Source organism: Anomaloglossus baeobatrachus, chromosome 9 (genome assembly GCF_048569485.1).
Source record: "Anomaloglossus baeobatrachus isolate aAnoBae1 chromosome 9, aAnoBae1.hap1, whole genome shotgun sequence".
Classification (NCBI taxonomy): Eukaryota; Metazoa; Chordata; class Amphibia; order Anura; family Aromobatidae; genus Anomaloglossus; species Anomaloglossus baeobatrachus.
The window spans coordinates 162,810,963-162,828,106 of record NC_134361.1 but is presented as its reverse complement, the minus strand read 5'-3'; the positions used below and the strand labels follow the sequence as shown (position 1 = coordinate 162,828,106).

At 47.8% G+C, this 17,144-nt stretch overlaps 8 non-coding genes across 8 annotated transcripts; all 8 read right to left on the bottom strand.

Annotated features, from left to right (window-relative positions):
- Positions 1 to 2,161: 2,161 nt before the first annotated feature.
- Positions 2,162 to 2,357, bottom strand: LOC142253195 (U2 spliceosomal RNA). The gene has a single exon (XR_012726508.1). It is a non-coding gene; the product is annotated as a U2 spliceosomal RNA (small nuclear RNA).
- A 2,178-nt stretch (positions 2,358 to 4,535) lies between these two features.
- LOC142252915 (U2 spliceosomal RNA) lies at positions 4,536 to 4,726 on the bottom strand. Its single transcript, XR_012726277.1, has one exon. It is a non-coding gene; the product is annotated as a U2 spliceosomal RNA (small nuclear RNA).
- A 1,373-nt stretch (positions 4,727 to 6,099) lies between these two features.
- LOC142253262 (U2 spliceosomal RNA) lies at positions 6,100 to 6,294 on the bottom strand. The gene has a single exon (XR_012726572.1). It is a non-coding gene; the product is annotated as a U2 spliceosomal RNA (small nuclear RNA).
- Positions 6,295 to 8,472: 2,178 nt separating this feature from the next.
- Positions 8,473 to 8,663, bottom strand: LOC142252878 (U2 spliceosomal RNA). The gene has a single exon (XR_012726242.1). It is a non-coding gene; the product is annotated as a U2 spliceosomal RNA (small nuclear RNA).
- A 1,382-nt stretch (positions 8,664 to 10,045) lies between these two features.
- LOC142252471 (U2 spliceosomal RNA) lies at positions 10,046 to 10,236 on the bottom strand. Its single transcript, XR_012725847.1, has one exon. It is a non-coding gene; the product is annotated as a U2 spliceosomal RNA (small nuclear RNA).
- Positions 10,237 to 11,615: 1,379 nt separating this feature from the next.
- On the bottom strand, positions 11,616 to 11,814 carry LOC142253171 (U2 spliceosomal RNA). Its single transcript, XR_012726487.1, has one exon. It is a non-coding gene; the product is annotated as a U2 spliceosomal RNA (small nuclear RNA).
- A 2,179-nt stretch (positions 11,815 to 13,993) lies between these two features.
- On the bottom strand, positions 13,994 to 14,184 carry LOC142252470 (U2 spliceosomal RNA). The gene has a single exon (XR_012725846.1). It is a non-coding gene; the product is annotated as a U2 spliceosomal RNA (small nuclear RNA).
- Positions 14,185 to 15,558: 1,374 nt separating this feature from the next.
- Positions 15,559 to 15,750, bottom strand: LOC142253435 (U2 spliceosomal RNA). Its single transcript, XR_012726718.1, has one exon. It is a non-coding gene; the product is annotated as a U2 spliceosomal RNA (small nuclear RNA).
- Positions 15,751 to 17,144: the final 1,394 nt, after the last annotated feature.

Genomic DNA, 17,144 nt, shown 5'->3' with positions numbered 1-17,144 from the left:
AAACAGTGCAAAGGCTAGGATTCGTGTGGACCCCACCGTGAGGAGAGGGTCCCCAAAATCAACCCCGTCCCTCCGAGCCAGAAGGCCACAGCAAGGGTCAGGGATCTTCGGTGCTCCCCCAAGCCGAAGCCTGGTTGAGCCTTGTCGTTGCTCCCAGCGTCCACCCAGGCATCTTACCCAAGTGGAGTAGAGAGCTGCTAGTTGTTGGTTTCGCAGCCGAAACTGCCCGGACCGTCAACCGGTGTTGGTTTCTCAGCCCAAGGCTAACCGGACCTCCAACCGGGTGTTGGTTTCTCAGCCGAAGCTGACCCAGACCTCCAACTGGGTGTTGGTTTCTCAGCCGAAGCTGACCCGGACCTCCAACCGGGTGTTAGTTTCTCAGCCCAAAGCTGACCAGACCTCCGACCGGGATTATAAAAATTTCCCTTCCTAGCCAGAAGGCCGGGATAGGGTAATATGCTCAAAAAGTATGAAAAGGCAAGGTACGGTGTGCTACAGAGCCCAAGGCTTGCCGGGGTCCCAAGCCAGCAAGCTCAGACTCACTCCAGGGTCGTCAGTCCTGGGGCACGTTGTACCATAGCCCCCCACCCTTACTCAGTCTAATAGCCTTGATCCTGGTAGGGCCATGTTTTCCTCTAGATGAATATACTATCCACCCAGAGTACTAGCAAGCGCAACCTTCCAGTGTGCATTGTATCATTGTACTAAGGTGGCCTGGAGCTTAAACCACCTCTTCGAACAACACTACACTTGATCTTAGCCAAAAGGCCGAGAAGCGATAACCAGAATTGGTTTGGGCCTCGAGTGGCACCCTGGCCTATGCCGGACACATCTTAGGGAGAGAGAGCGAGAGGGAGACAAACCCACGCCTACACAAGACATTTTGTCACCCAAGCCAACCCTTGAAAAGGCTGCTTTGCAGAGCAAAAACAAGAAGAATGGTGCGTTTTGCAGCCGCCGCCCACTGCAATGAATCTGAATAACTCCTCCTTTTGGGCGCAAGCAACTCCCCTCCCCCTTGCAGTCTTTTCAATTCATGATACAAAAAGACGGACAGGACAGGTTGCCTGACTTTCCGTCACTGCCACCCTTTGCCATCCTTACCCGTAGAAAGCCCTTTCATCATCCCCAAACCCTAATCTTTTCCCTTCCCTTCCCAGCCCCAAACCCTGCCCTCTGTACCCATCTCACCACCCGCATCCCTTCTCCTATCATCCCCCTACCACCCGAGAAAAAAAAAAAAAAAAAAGCTTGCCCCCTCCTTCCACTAGCCCACCTCCCACCCAAAGAGAAACTTCTGCTGCGCAGCTAGCTTTCTAGGCAGCAGCGCTATTGTGATGTCAGCGGGGGGCATTGTGACAAGCCGCCAGTGTTACGTCTCTTCATGTTGTGCACTGTTCAAACGGAAAATACATCAACAGGCAGACTACAGAAAAGCTTACTAACAAAGGTTAGAGGGGGGCTTTCTCAGAGGGCTTTTTACAGTTTGTCTATTCCCAATTAGCCGTTTAAGTGTACTTAATGAAAGTAGTAATTCTTTCATAGGCCGCCCATTCTTAGTATTTGACGTTCCTTATATTGCGGTATCAGGCTGCGCAGCAGGTTGCAAAATATTCATCACCCATGACTGTCCCCAATTGGGTTCAGAAGCTAAATGTCTATCATGACCTCTCTTTTAGAATGTCCAAGAGCAAGCAAACTCTTCCTCCAGGTGAGGGAGCCAACAGCCCACTCAAGACATCATCATTGCTCAAAGAAAACCCCAAAAACCAATGCATGATAGGAATAAACAGGTAACTTTCTTTGGAGTGGAAGCGGAGAGATCGCACCAGATGCCAATTCTAGATCTTATCACACCTGTGGTCACTGCAGCAGCAGGTGAATCGACTTTGTCCAAAAGGGATCTATTCCATTCAATTGCAAATGATCTAGATAAGACAGAGAACAAGATACTGCAGCACGGGACATAGTCGAGTTGGTCAGGTTGAGTGGTGATGAGTTTGCTATTTGGATGAATAAAGAAAGTAAAAAGTGTGAAAGATAAAAAACAAAAGGAGGAAGTATTGAGGTGCATATGAAGACGTATGCTTTCTTCCAATTCATTAAATCGGGCTAATATGAATCAGGTGAATTGAGTTCTGCTTTTGGAAACTGGGTTAAGAAGGGGTGCACCGGTCCTGGAGGTACTGCAATACCAGGTCAATGCGTGGAGTGGACAGAGCAAGCTCTTTTTCCATCTCCCTGTTCTAAAAATCCATTTAATATATGGTCCCCAGATAGGGGACGTATCAGATATTAAACTGATAAGAACAGATTTTGATTTAATGAAGCTTTCCAAAGCACCACAAAAAATGCATGACCGAAGTCACACCAAAAACAGTGCAAAGGCTAGGATTCGTGTGGACCCCACCGTGAGGAGAGGGTCCCCAAAATCAACCCCGTCCCTCCGAGCCAGAAGGCCACAGCAAGGGTCAGGGATCTTCGGTGCTCCCCCAAGCCGAAGCCTGGTTGAGCCTTGTCGTTGCTCCCAGCGTCCACCCAGGCATCTTACCCAAGTGGAGTAGAGAGCTGCTAGTTGTTGGTTTCGCAGCCGAAACTGCCCGGACCGTCAACCGGTGTTGGTTTCTCAGCCCAAGGCTAACCGGACCTCCAACCGGGTGTTGGTTTCTCAGCCGAAGCTGACCCAGACCTCCAACTGGGTGTTGGTTTCTCAGCCGAAGCTGACCCGGACCTCCAACCGGGTGTTAGTTTCTCAGCCCAAAGCTGACCAGACCTCCGACCGGGATTATAAAAATTTCCCTTCCTAGCCAGAAGGCCGGGATAGGGTAATATGCTCAAAAAGTATGAAAAGGCAAGGTACGGTGTGCTACAGAGCCCAAGGCTTGCCGGGGTCCCAAGCCAGCAAGCTCAGACTCACTCCAGGGTCGTCAGTCCTGGGGCACGTTGTACCATAGCCCCCCACCCTTACTCAGTCTAATAGCCTTGATCCTGGTAGGGCCATGTTTTCCTCTAGATGAATATACTATCCACCCAGAGTACTAGCAAGCGCAACCTTCCAGTGTGCATTGTATCATTGTACTAAGGTGGCCTGGAGCTTAAACCACCTCTTCGAACAACACTACACTTGATCTTAGCCAAAAGGCCGAGAAGCGATAACCAGAATTGGTTTGGGCCTCGAGTGGCACCCTGGCCTATGCCGGACACATCTTAGGGAGAGAGAGCGAGAGGGAGACAAACCCACGCCTACACAAGACATTTTGTCACCCAAGCCAACCCTTGAAAAGGCTGCTTTGCAGAGCAAAAACAAGAAGAATGGTGCGTTTTGCAGCCGCCGCCCACTGCAATGAATCTGAATAACTCCTCCTTTTGGGCGCAAGCAACTCCCCTCCCCCTTGCAGTCTTTTCAATTCATGATACAAAAAGACGGACAGGACAGGTTGCCTGACTTTCCGTCACTGCCACCCTTTGCCATCCTTACCCGTAGAAAGCCCTTTCATCATCCCCAAACCCTAATCTTTTCCCTTCCCTTCCCAGCCCCAAACCCTGCCCTCTGTACCCATCTCACCACCCGCATCCCTTCTCCTATCATCCCCCTACCACCCGAGAAAAAAAAAAAAAAAAAAGCTTGCCCCCTCCTTCCACTAGCCCACCTCCCACCCAAAGAGAAACTTCTGCTGCGCAGCTAGCTTTCTAGGCAGCAGCGCTATTGTGATGTCAGCGGGGGGCATTGTGACAAGCCGCCAGTGTTCCGTCTCTTCATGTTGTGCACTGTTCAAACGGAAAATACATCAACAGGCAGACTACAGAAAAGCTTACTAACAAAGGTTAGAGGGGGGCTTTCTCAGAGGGCTTTTTACAGTTTGTCTATTCCCAATTAGCCGTTTAAGTGTACTTAATGAAAGTAGTAATTCTTTCATAGGCCGCCCATTCTTAGTATTTGACGTTCCTTATATTGCGGTATCAGGCTGCGCAGCAGGTTGCAAAACATTCATCACCCATGACTGTCCCCAATTGGGTTCAGAAGCTAAATGTCTATCATGACCTCTCTTTTAGAATGTCCAAGAGCAAGCAAACTCTTCCTCCAGGTGAGGGAGCCAACAGCCCACTCAAGACATCATCATTGCTCAAAGAAAACCCCAAAAACCAATGCATGATAGGAATAAACAGGTAACTTTCTTTGGAGTGGAAGCGGAGAGATCGCACCAGATGCCAATTCTAGATCTTATCACACCTGTGGTCACTGCAGCAGCAGGTGAATCCACTTTGTCCAAAAGGGATCTATTCCATTCAATTGCAAATGATCTAGATAAGACAGAGAACAAGATACTGCAGCACGGGACATAGTCGAGTTGGTCAGGTTGAGTGGTGATGAGTTTGCTATTTGGATGAATAAAGAAAGTAAAAAGTGTGAAAGATAAAAAACAAAAGGAGGAAGTATTGAGGTGCATATGAAGACGTATGCTTTCTTCCAATTCATTAAATCGGGCTAATATGAATCAGGTGAATTGAGTTCTGCTTTTGGAAACTGGGTTAAGAAGGGGTGCACCGGTCCTGGAGGTACTGCAATACCAGGTCAATGCGTGGAGTGGACAGAGCAAGCTCTTTTTCCATCTCCCTGTTCTAAAAATCCATTTAATATATGGTCCCCAGATAGGGGACGTATCAGATATTAAACTGATAAGAACAGATCCTACACTTGATCTTAGCCAAAAGGCCGAGAAGCGATAACCAGAATTGGTTTGGGCCTCGAGTGGCACCCTGGCCTATGCCGGACACATCTTAGGGAGAGAGAGCGAGAGGGAGACAAACCCACGCCTACACAAGACATTTTGTCACCCAAGCCAACCCTTGAAAAGGCTGCTTTGCAGAGCAAAAACAAGAAGAATGGTGCGTTTTGCAGCCGCCGCCCACTGCAATGAATCTGAATAACTCCTCCTTTTGGGCGCAAGCAACTCCCCTCCCCCTTGCAGTCTTTTCAATTCATGATACAAAAAGACGGACAGGACAGGTTGCCTGACTTTCCGTCACTGCCACCCTTTGCCATCCTTACCCGTAGAAAGCCCTTTCATCATCCCCAAACCCTAATCTTTTCCCTTCCCTTCCCAGCCCCAAACCCTGCCCTCTGTACCCATCTCACCACCCGCATCCCTTCTCCTATCATCCCCCTACCACCCGAGAAAAAAAAAAGCTTGCCCCCTCCTTCCACTAGCCCACCTCCCACCCAAAGAGAAACTTCTGCTGCGCAGCTAGCTTTCTAGGCAGCAGCGCTATTGTGATGTCAGCGGGGGGCATTGTGACAAGCCGCCAGTGTTCCGTCTCTTCATGTTGTGCACTGTTCAAACGGAAAATACATCAACAGGCAGACTACAGAAAAGCTTACTAACAAAGGTTAGAGGGGGGCTTTCTCAGAGGGCTTTTTACAGTTTGTCTATTCCCAATTAGCCGTTTAAGTGTACTTAATGAAAGTAGTAATTCTTTCATAGGCCGCCCATTCTTAGTATTTGACGTTCCTTATATTGCGGTATCAGGCTGCGCAGCAGGTTGCAAAACATTCATCACCCATGACTGTCCCCAATTGGGTTCAGAAGCTAAATGTCTATCATGACCTCTCTTTTAGAATGTCCAAGAGCAAGCAAACTCTTCCTCCAGGTGAGGGAGCCAACAGCCCACTCAAGACATCATCATTGCTCAAAGAAAACCCCAAAAACCAATGCATGATAGGAATAAACAGGTAACTTTCTTTGGAGTGGAAGCGGAGAGATCGCACCAGATGCCAATTCTAGATCTTATCACACCTGTGGTCACTGCAGCAGCAGGTGAATCCACTTTGTCCAAAAGGGATCTATTCCATTCAATTGCAAATGATCTAGATAAGACAGAGAACAAGATACTGCAGCACGGGACATAGTCGAGTTGGTCAGGTTGAGTGGTGATGAGTTTGCTATTTGGATGAATAAAGAAAGTAAAAAGTGTGAAAGATAAAAAACAAAAGGAGGAAGTATTGAGGTGCATATGAAGACGTATGCTTTCTTCCAATTCATTAAATCGGGCTAATATGAATCAGGTGAATTGAGTTCTGCTTTTGGAAACTGGGTTAAGAAGGGGTGCACCGGTCCTGGAGGTACTGCAATACCAGGTCAATGCGTGGAGTGGACAGAGCAAGCTCTTTTTCCATCTCCCTGTTCTAAAAATCCATTTAATATATGGTCCCCAGATAGGGGACGTATCAGATATTAAACTGATAAGAACAGATTTGATTTAATGAAGCTTTCCAAAGCACCACAAAAAATGCATGACCGAAGTCACACCAAAAACAGTGCAAAGGCTAGGATTCGTGTGGACCCCACCGTGAGGAGAGGGTCCCCAAAAATCAACCCCGTCCCTCCGAGCCAGAAGGCCACAGCAAGGGTCAGGGATCTTCGGTGCTCCCCCAAGCCGAAGCCTGGTTGAGCCTTGTCGTTGCTCCCAGCGTCCACCCAGGCATCTTACCCAAGTGGAGTAGAGAGCTACTAGTTGTTGGTTTCGCAGCCGAAACTGCCCGGACCGTCAACCGGTGTTGGTTTCTCAGCCCAAGGCTAATCGGACCTCCAACCGAGTGTTGGTTTCTCAGCCGAAGCTGACCCAGACCTCCAACCGGGTGTTGGTTTCTCAGCCGAAGCTGACCCAGACCTCCAACCGGGTGTTAGTTTCTCAGCCCAAAGCTGACCAGACCTCCGACCGGGATTGTAAAAATTTCCCTTCCTAGCCAGAAGGCCAGGATAGGGTAATATGCTCAAAAAGTATGAAAAGGCAAGGTACGGTGTGCTACAGAGCCCAAGGCTTGCCGGGGTCCCAAGCCAGCAAGCTCAGACTCACTCCAGGGTCGTCAGTCCTGGGGCACGTTGTACCATAGCCCCCCACCCTTACTCAGTCTAATAGCCTCGATCCTGGTAGGGCCATGTTTTCCTCTAGATGAATATACTATCCACCCAGAGTACTAGCAAGCGCAATCTTCCAGTGTGCATTGTATCATTGTACTAAGGTGGCCTGGAGCTTAAACCACCTCTTCGAACAACACTACACTTGATCTTAGCCAAAAGGCCGAGAAGCGATAACCAGAATTGGTTTGGGCCTCGAGTGGCACCCTGGCCTATGCCGGACACATCTTAGGGAGAGAGAGCGAGAGGGAGACAAACCCACGCCTACACAAGACATTTTGTCACCCAAGCCAACCCTTGAAAAGGCTGCTTTGCAGAGCAAAAACAAGAAGAATGGTGCGTTTTGCAGCCGCCGCCCACTGCAATGAATCTGAATAACTCCTCCTTTTGGGCGCAAGCAACTCCCCTCCCCCTTGCAGTCTTTTCAATTCATGATACAAAAAGACGGACAGGACAGGTTGCCTGACTTTCCGTCACTGCCACCCTTTGCCATCCTTACCCGTAGAAAGCCCTTTCATCATCCCCAAACCCTAATCTTTTCCCTTCCCTTCCCAGCCCCAAACCCTGCCCTCTGTACCCATCTCACCACCCGCATCCCTTCTCCTATCATCCCCCTACCACCCGAGAAAAAAAAAAAAAAAAAGCTTGCCCCCTCCTTCCACTAGCCCACCTCCCACCCAAAGAGAAACTTCTGCTGCGCAGCTAGCTTTCTAGGCAGCAGCGCTATTGTGATGTCAGCGGGGGGCATTGTGACAAGCCGCCAGTGTTCCGTCTCTTCATGTTGTGCACTGTTCAAACGGAAAATACATCAACAGGCAGACTACAGAAAAGCTTACTAACAAAGGTTAGAGGGGGGCTTTCTCAGAGGGCTTTTTACAGTTTGTCTATTCCCAATTAGCCGTTTAAGTGTACTTAATGAAAGTAGTAATTCTTTCATAGGCCGCCCATTCTTAGTATTTGACGTTCCTTATATTGCGGTATCAGGCTGCGCAGCAGGTTGCAAAACATTCATCACCCATGACTGTCCCCAATTGGGTTCAGAAGCTAAATGTCTATCATGACCTCTCTTTTAGAATGTCCAAGAGCAAGCAAACTCTTCCTCCAGGTGAGGGAGCCAACAGCCCACTCAAGACATCATCATTGCTCAAAGAAAACCCCAAAAACCAATGCATGATAGGAATAAACAGGTAACTTTCTTTGGAGTGGAAGCGGAGAGATCGCACCAGATGCCAATTCTAGATCTTATCACACCTGTGGTCACTGCAGCAGCAGGTGAATCCACTTTGTCCAAAAGGGATCTATTCCATTCAATTGCAAATGATCTAGATAAGACAGAGAAAAAGATACTGCAGCACGGGACATAGTCGAGTTGGTCAGGTTGAGTGGTGATGAGTTTGCTATTTGGATGAATAAAGAAAGTAAAAAGTGTGAAAGATAAAAAACAAAAGGAGGAAGTATTGAGGTGCATATGAAGACGTATGCTTTCTTCCAATTCATTAAATCGGGCTAATATGAATCAGGTGAATTGAGTTCTGCTTTTGGAAACTGGGTTAAGAAGGGGTGCACCGGTCCTGGAGGTACTGCAATACCAGGTCAATGCGTGAAGTGGACAGAGCAAGCTCTTTTTCCATCTCCCTGTTCTAAAAATCCATTTAATATATGGTCCCCAGATAGGGGACGTATCAGATATTAAACTGATAAGAACAGATACTACACTTGATCTTAGCCAAAAGGCCGAGAAGCGATAACCAGAATTGGTTTGGGCCTCGAGTGGCACCCTGGCCTATGCCGGACACATCTTAGGGAGAGAGAGCGAGAGGGAGACAAACCCACGCCTACACAAGACATTTTGTCACCCAAGCCAACCCTTGAAAAGGCTGCTTTGCAGAGCAAAAACAAGAAGAATGGTGCGTTTTGCAGCCGCCGCCCACTGCAATGAATCTGAATAACTCCTCCTTTTGGGCGCAAGCAACTCCCCTCCCCCTTGCAGTCTTTTCAATTCATGATACAAAAAGACGGACAGGACAGGTTGCCTGACTTTCCGTCACTGCCACCCTTTGCCATCCTTACCCGTAGAAAGCCCTTTCATCATCCCCAAACCCTAATCTTTTCCCTTCCCTTCCCAGCCCCAAACCCTGCCCTCTGTACCCATCTCACCACCCGCATCCCTTCTCCTATCATCCCCCTACCACCCGAGAAAAAAAAAAGAAAAAAAAGCTTGCCCCCTCCTTCCACTAGCCCACCTCCCACCCAAAGAGAAACTTCTGCTGCGCAGCTAGCTTTCTAGGCAGCAGCGCTATTGTGATGTCAGCGGGGGGCATTGTGACAAGCCGCCAGTGTTCCGTCTCTTCATGTTGTGCACTGTTCAAACGGAAAATACATCAACAGGCAGACTACAGAAAAGCTTACTAACAAAGGTTAGAGGGGGGCTTTCTCAGAGGGCTTTTTACAGTTTGTCTATTCCCAATTAGCCGTTTAAGTGTACTTAATGAAAGTAGTAATTCTTTCATAGGCCGCCCATTCTTAGTATTTGACGTTCCTTATATTGCGGTATCAGGCTGCGCAGCAGGTTGCAAAACATTCATCACCCATGACTGTCCCCAATTGGGTTCAGAAGCTAAATGTCTATCATGACCTCTCTTTTAGAATGTCCAAGAGCAAGCAAACTCTTCCTCCAGGTGAGGGAGCCAACAGCCCACTCAAGACATCATCATTGCTCAAAGAAAACCCCAAAAACCAATGCATGATAGGAATAAACAGGTAACTTTCTTTGGAGTGGAAGCGGAGAGATCGCACCAGATGCCAATTCTAGATCTTATCACACCTGTGGTCACTGCAGCAGCAGGTGAATCCACTTTGTCCAAAAGGGATCTATTCCATTCAATTGCAAATGATCTAGATAAGACAGAGAACAAGATACTGCAGCACGGGACATAGTCGAGTTGGTCAGGTTGAGTGGTGATGAGTTTGCTATTTGGATGAATAAAGAAAGTAAAAAGTGTGAAAGATAAAAAACAAAAGGAGGAAGTATTGAGGTGCATATGAAGACGTATGCTTTCTTCCAATTCATTAAATCGGGCTAATATGAATCAGGTGAATTGAGTTCTGCTTTTGGAAACTGGGTTAAGAAGGGGTGCACCGGTCCTGGAGGTACTGCAATACCAGGTCAATGCGTGGAGTGGACAGAGCAAGCTCTTTTTCCATCTCCCTGTTCTAAAAATCCATTTAATATATGGTCCCCAGATAGGGGACGTATCAGATATTAAACTGATAAGAACAGATACTACACTTGATCTTAGCCAAAAGGCCGAGAAGCGATAACCAGAATTGGTTTGGGCCTCGAGTGGCACCCTGGCCTATGCCGGACACATCTTAGGGAGAGAGAGCGAGAGGGAGACAAACCCACGCCTACACAAGACATTTTGTCACCCAAGCCAACCCTTGAAAAGGCTGCTTTGCAGAGCAAAAACAAGAAGAATGGTGCGTTTTGCAGCCGCCGCCCACTGCAATGAATCTGAATAACTCCTCCTTTTGGGCGCAAGCAACTCCCCTCCCCCTTGCAGTCTTTTCAATTCATGATACAAAAAGACGGACAGGACAGGTTGCCTGACTTTCCGTCACTGCCACCCTTTGCCATCCTTACCCGTAGAAAGCCCTTTCATCATCCCCAAACCCTAATCTTTTCCCTTCCCTTCCCAGCCCCAAACCCTGCCCTCTGTACCCATCTCACCACCCGCATCCCTTCTCCTATCATCCCCCTACCACCCGAGAAAAAAAAAAAAAAAAGCTTGCCCCCTCCTTCCACTAGCCCACCTCCCACCCAAAGAGAAACTTCTGCTGCGCAGCTAGCTTTCTAGGCAGCAGCGCTATTGTGATGTCAGCGGGGGGCATTGTGACAAGCCGCCAGTGTTCCGTCTCTTCATGTTGTGCACTGTTCAAACGGAAAATACATCAACAGGCAGACTACAGAAAAGCTTACTAACAAAGGTTAGAGGGGGGCTTTCTCAGAGGGCTTTTTACAGTTTGTCTATTCCCAATTAGCCGTTTAAGTGTACTTAATGAAAGTAGTAATTCTTTCATAGGCCGCCCATTCTTAGTATTTGACGTTCCTTATATTGCGGTATCAGGCTGCGCAGCAGGTTGCAAAACATTCATCACCCATGACTGTCCCCAATTGGGTTCAGAAGCTAAATGTCTATCATGACCTCTCTTTTAGAATGTCCAAGAGCAAGCAAACTCTTCCTCCAGGTGAGGGAGCCAACAGCCCACTCAAGACATCATCATTGCTCAAAGAAAACCCCAAAAACCAATGCATGATAGGAATAAACAGGTAACTTTCTTTGGAGTGGAAGCGGAGAGATCGCACCAGATGCCAATTCTAGATCTTATCACACCTGTGGTCACTGCAGCAGCAGGTGAATCCACTTTGTCCAAAAGGGATCTATTCCATTCAATTGCAAATGATCTAGATAAGACAGAGAACAAGATACTGCAGCACGGGACATAGTCGAGTTGGTCAGGTTGAGTGGTGATGAGTTTGCTATTTGGATGAATAAAGAAAGTAAAAAGTGTGAAAGATAAAAAACAAAAGGAGGAAGTATTGAGGTGCATATGAAGACGTATGCTTTCTTCCAATTCATTAAATCGGGCTAATATGAATCAGGTGAATTGAGTTCTGCTTTTGGAAACTGGGTTAAGAAGGGGTGCACCGGTCCTGGAGGTACTGCAATACCAGGTCAATGCGTGGAGTGGACAGAGCAAGCTCTTTTTCCATCTCCCTGTTCTAAAAATCCATTTAATATATGGTCCCCAGATAGGGGACGTATCAGATATTAAACTGATAAGAACAGATTTTTTTGATTTAATGAAGCTTTCCAAAGCACCACAAAAAATGCATGACCTAAGTCACACCAAAAACAGTGCAAAGGCTAGGATTCGTGTGGACCCCACCGTGAGGAGAGGGTCCCCAAAAATCAACCCCGTCCCTCCGAGCCAGAAGGCCACAGCAAGGGTCAGGGATCTTCGGTGCTCCCCCAAGCCGAAGCCTGGTTGAGCCTTGTCGTTGCTCCCAGCGTCCACCCAGGCATCTTACCCAAGTGGAGTAGAGAGCTACTAGTTGTTGGTTTCGCAGCCGAAACTGCCCGGACCGTCAACCGGTGTTGGTTTCTCAGCCCAAGGCTAACCGGACCTCCAACCGGGTGTTGGTTTCTCAGCCGAAGCTGACCCAGACCTCCAACCGGGTGTTGGTTTCTCAGCCGAAGCTGACCCAGACCTCCAACCGGGTGTTAGTTTCTCAGCCCAAAGCTGACCAGACCTCCGACCGGGATTATAAAAATTTCCCTTCCTAGCCAGAAGGCCGGGATAGGGTAATATGCTCAAAAAGTATGAAAAGGCAAGGTACGGTGTGCTACAGAGCCCAAGGCTTGCCGGGGTCCCAAGCCAGCAAGCTCAGACTCACTCCAGGGTCGTCAGTCCTGGGGCACGTTGTACCATAGCCCCCCACCCTTACTCAGTCTAATAGCCTCGATCCTGGTAGGGCCATGTTTTCCTCTAGATGAATATACTATCCACCCAGAGTACTAGCAAGCGCAACCTTCCAGTGTGCATTGTATCATTGTACTAAGGTGGCCTGGAGCTTAAACCACCTCTTCGAACAACACTACACTTGATCTTAGCCAAAAGGCCGAGAAGCGATAACCAGAATTGGTTTGGGCCTCGAGTGGCACCCTGGCCTATGCCGGACACATCTTAGGGAGAGAGAGCGAGAGGGAGACAAACCCACGCCTACACAAGACATTTTGTCACCCAAGCCAACCCTTGAAAAGGCTGCTTTGCAGAGCAAAAACAAGAAGAATGGTGCGTTTTGCAGCCGCCGCCCACTGCAATGAATCTGAATAACTCCTCCTTTTGGGCGCAAGCAACTCCCCTCCCCCTTGCAGTCTTTTCAATTCATGATACAAAAAGACGGACAGGACAGGTTGCCTGACTTTCCGTCACTGCCACCCTTTGCCATCCTTACCCGTAGAAAGCCCTTTCATCATCCCCAAACCCTAATCTTTTCCCTTCCCTTCCCAGCCCCAAACCCTGCCCTCTGTACCCATCTCACCACCCGCATCCCTTCTCCTATCATCCCCCTACCACCCGAGAAAAAAAAAAAAAAAAAAGCTTGCCCCCTCCTTCCACTAGCCCACCTCCCACCCAAAGAGAAACTTCTGCTGCGCAGCTAGCTTTCTAGGCAGCAGCGCTATTGTGATGTCAGCGGGGGGCATTGTGACAAGCCGCCAGTGTTCCGTCTCTTCATGTTGTGCACTGTTCAAACGGAAAATACATCAACAGGCAGACTACAGAAAAGCTTACTAACAAAGGTTAGAGGGGGGCTTTCTCAGAGGGCTTTTTACAGTTTGTCTATTCCCAATTAGCCGTTTAAGTGTACTTAATGAAAGTAGTAATTCTTTCATAGGCCGCCCATTCTTAGTATTTGACGTTCCTTATATTGCGGTATCAGGCTGCGCAGCAGGTTGCAAAACATTCATCACCCATGACTGTCCCCAATTGGGTTCAGAAGCTAAATGTCTATCATGACCTCTCTTTTAGAATGTCCAAGAGCAAGCAAACTCTTCCTCCAGGTGAGGGAGCCAACAGCCCACTCAAGACATCATCATTGCTCAAAGAAAACCCCAAAAACCAATGCATGATAGGAATAAACAGGTAACTTTCTTTGGAGTGGAAGCGGAGAGATCGCACCAGATGCCAATTCTAGATCTTATCACACCTGTGGTCACTGCAGCAGCAGGTGAATCCACTTTGTCCAAAAGGGATCTATTCCATTCAATTGCAAATGATCTAGATAAGACAGAGAACAAGATACTGCAGCACGGGACATAGTCGAGTTGGTCAGGTTGAGTGGTGATGAGTTTGCTATTTGGATGAATAAAGAAAGTAAAAAGTGTGAAAGATAAAAAACAAAAGGAGGAAGTATTGAGGTGCATATGAAGACGTATGCTTTCTTCCAATTCATTAAATCGGGCTAATATGAATCAGGTGAATTGAGTTCTGCTTTTGGAAACTGGGTTAAGAAGGGGTGCACCGGTCCTGGAGGTACTGCAATACCAGGTCAATGCGTGGAGTGGACAGAGCAAGCTCTTTTTCCATCTCCCTGTTCTAAAAATCCATTTAATATATGGTCCCCAGATAGGGGACGTATCAGATATTAAACTGATAAGAACAGATACTACACTTGATCTTAGCCAAAAGGCCGAGAAGCGATAACCAGAATTGGTTTGGGCCTCGAGTGGCACCCTGGCCTATGCCGGACACATCTTAGGGAGAGAGAGCGAGAGGGAGACAAACCCACGCCTACACAAGACATTTTGTCACCCAAGCCAACCCTTGAAAAGGCTGCTTTGCAGAGCAAAAACAAGAAGAATGGTGCGTTTTGCAGCCGCCGCCCACTGCAATGAATCTGAATAACTCCTCCTTTTGGGCGCAAGCAACTCCCCTCCCCCTTGCAGTCTTTTCAATTCATGATACAAAAAGACGGACAGGACAGGTTGCCTGACTTTCCGTCACTGCCACCCTTTGCCATCCTTACCCGTAGAAAGCCCTTTCATCATCCCCAAACCCTAATCTTTTCCCTTCCCTTCCCAGCCCCAAACCCTGCCCTCTGTACCCATCTCACCACCCGCATGCCTTCTCCTATCATCCCCCTACCACCCGAGAAAAAAAAAAAGCTTGCCCCCTCCTTCCACTAGCCCACCTCCCACCCAAAGAGAAACTTCTGCTGCGCAGCTAGCTTTCTAGGCAGCAGCGCTATTGTGATGTCAGCGGGGGGCATTGTGACAAGCCGCCAGTGTTCCGTCTCTTCATGTTGTGCACTGTTCAAACGGAAAATACATCAACAGGCAGACTACAGAAAAGCTTACTAACAAAGGTTAGAGGGGGGCTTTCTCAGAGGGCTTTTTACAGTTTGTCTATTCCCAATTAGCCGTTTAAGTGTACTTAATGAAAGTAGTAATTCTTTCATAGGCCGCCCATTCTTAGTATTTGACGTTCCTTATATTGCGGTATCAGGCTGCGCAGCAGGTTGCAAAACATTCATCACCCATGACTGTCCCCAATTGGGTTCAGAAGCTAAATGTCTATCATGACCTCTCTTTTAGAATGTCCAAGAGCAAGCAAACTCTTCCTCCAGGTGAGGGAGCCAACAGCCCACTCAAGACATCATCATTGCTCAAAGAAAACCCCAAAAACCAATGCATGATAGGAATAAACAGGTAACTTTCTTTGGAGTGGAAGCGGAGAGATCGCACCAGATGCCAATTCTAGATCTTATCACACCTGTGGTCACTGTAGCAGCAGGTGAATCCACTTTGTCCAAAAGGGATCTATTCCATTCAATTGCAAATGATCTAGATAAGACAGAGAACAAGATACTGCAGCACGGGACATAGTCGAGTTGGTCAGGTTGAGTGGTGATGAGTTTGCTATTTGGATGAATAAAGAAAGTAAAAAGTGTGAAAGATAAAAAACAAAAGGAGGAAGTATTGAGGTGCATATGAAGACGTATGCTTTCTTCCAATTCATTAAATCGGGCTAATATGAATCAGGTGAATTGAGTTCTGCTTTTGGAAACTGGGTTAAGAAGGGGTGCACCGGTCCTGGAGGTACTGCAATACCAGGTCAATGCGTGGAGTGGACAGAGCAAGCTCTTTTTCCATCTCCCTGTTCTAAAAATCCATTTAATATATGGTCCCCAGATAGGGGACGTATCAGATATTAAACTGATAAGAACAGATTTTTTTTTTTTTTTTTGAAGGATGAGTTTGAAAATAATAAAGTGACCGCCTCTCGTTGCCCAGGTAACTGTCCGTCACAAGAGGGCTATGACATCCTACGATGCACACTCCCCCAAGGCCAGCAGTTGTGCAATACCCTGGCACCTTTCAGCACCAACCAAGGTAGTACCCTCCCAAACTACACTTGATCTTAGCCAAAAGGCCGAGAAGCGATAACCAGAATTGGTTTGGGCCTCGAGTGGCACCCTGGCCTATGCCGGACACATCTTAGGGAGAGAGAGCGAGAGGGAGACAAACCCACGCCTACACAAGACATTTTGTCACCCAAGCCAACCCTTGAAAAGGCTGCTTTGCAGAGCAAAAACAAGAAGAATGGTGCATTTTGCAGCCGCCGCCCACTGCAATGAATCTGAATAACTCCTCCTTTTGGGCGCAAGCAACTCCCCTCCCCCTTGCAGTCTTTTCAATTCATGATACAAAAAGACGGACAGGACAGGTTGCCTGACTTTCCGTCACTGCCACCCTTTGCCATCCTTACCCGTAGAAAGCCCTTTCATCATCCCCAAACCCTAATCTTTTCCCTTCCCTTCCCAGCCCCAAACCCTGCCCTCTGTACCCATCTCACCACCCGCATCCCTTCTCCTATCATCCCCCTACCACCCGAGAAAAAAAAAAAAAAAAAAGCTTGCCCCCTCCTTCCACTAGCCCACCTCCCACCCAAAGAGAAACTTCTGCTGCGCAGCTAGCTTTCTAGGCAGCAGCGCTATTGTGATGTCAGCGGGGGGCATTGTGACAAGCCGCCAGTGTTCCGTCTCTTCATGTTGTGTACTGTTCATACGGAAAATACATCAACAGGCAGACTACAGAAAAGCTTACTAACAAAGGTTAGAGGGGGGCTTTCTCAGAGGGCTTTTTACAGTTTGTCTATTCCCAATTAGCCGTTTAAGTGCACTTAATGAAAGTAGTAATTCTTTCATAGGCCGCCCATTCTTAGTATTTGACGTTCCTTATATTGCGGTATCAGGCTGCGCAGCAGGTTGCAAAACATTCATCACCCATGACTGTCCCCAATTGGGTTCAGAAGCTAAATGTCTATCATGACCTCTCTTTTAGAATGTCCAAGAGCAAGCAAACTCTTCCTCCAGGTGAGGGAGCCAACAGCCCACTCAAGACATCATCATTGCTCAAAGAAAACCCCAAAAACCAATGCATGATAGGAATAAACAGGTAACTTTCTTTGGAGTGGAAGCGGAGAGATCGCACCAGATGCCAATTCTAGATCTTATCACACCTGTGGTCACTGCAGCAGCAGGTGAATCCACTTTGTCCAAAAGGGATCTATTCCATTCAATTGCAAATGATCTAGATAAGACAGAGAACAAGATACTGCAGCACGGGACATAGTCGAGTTGGTCAGGTTGAGTGGTGATGA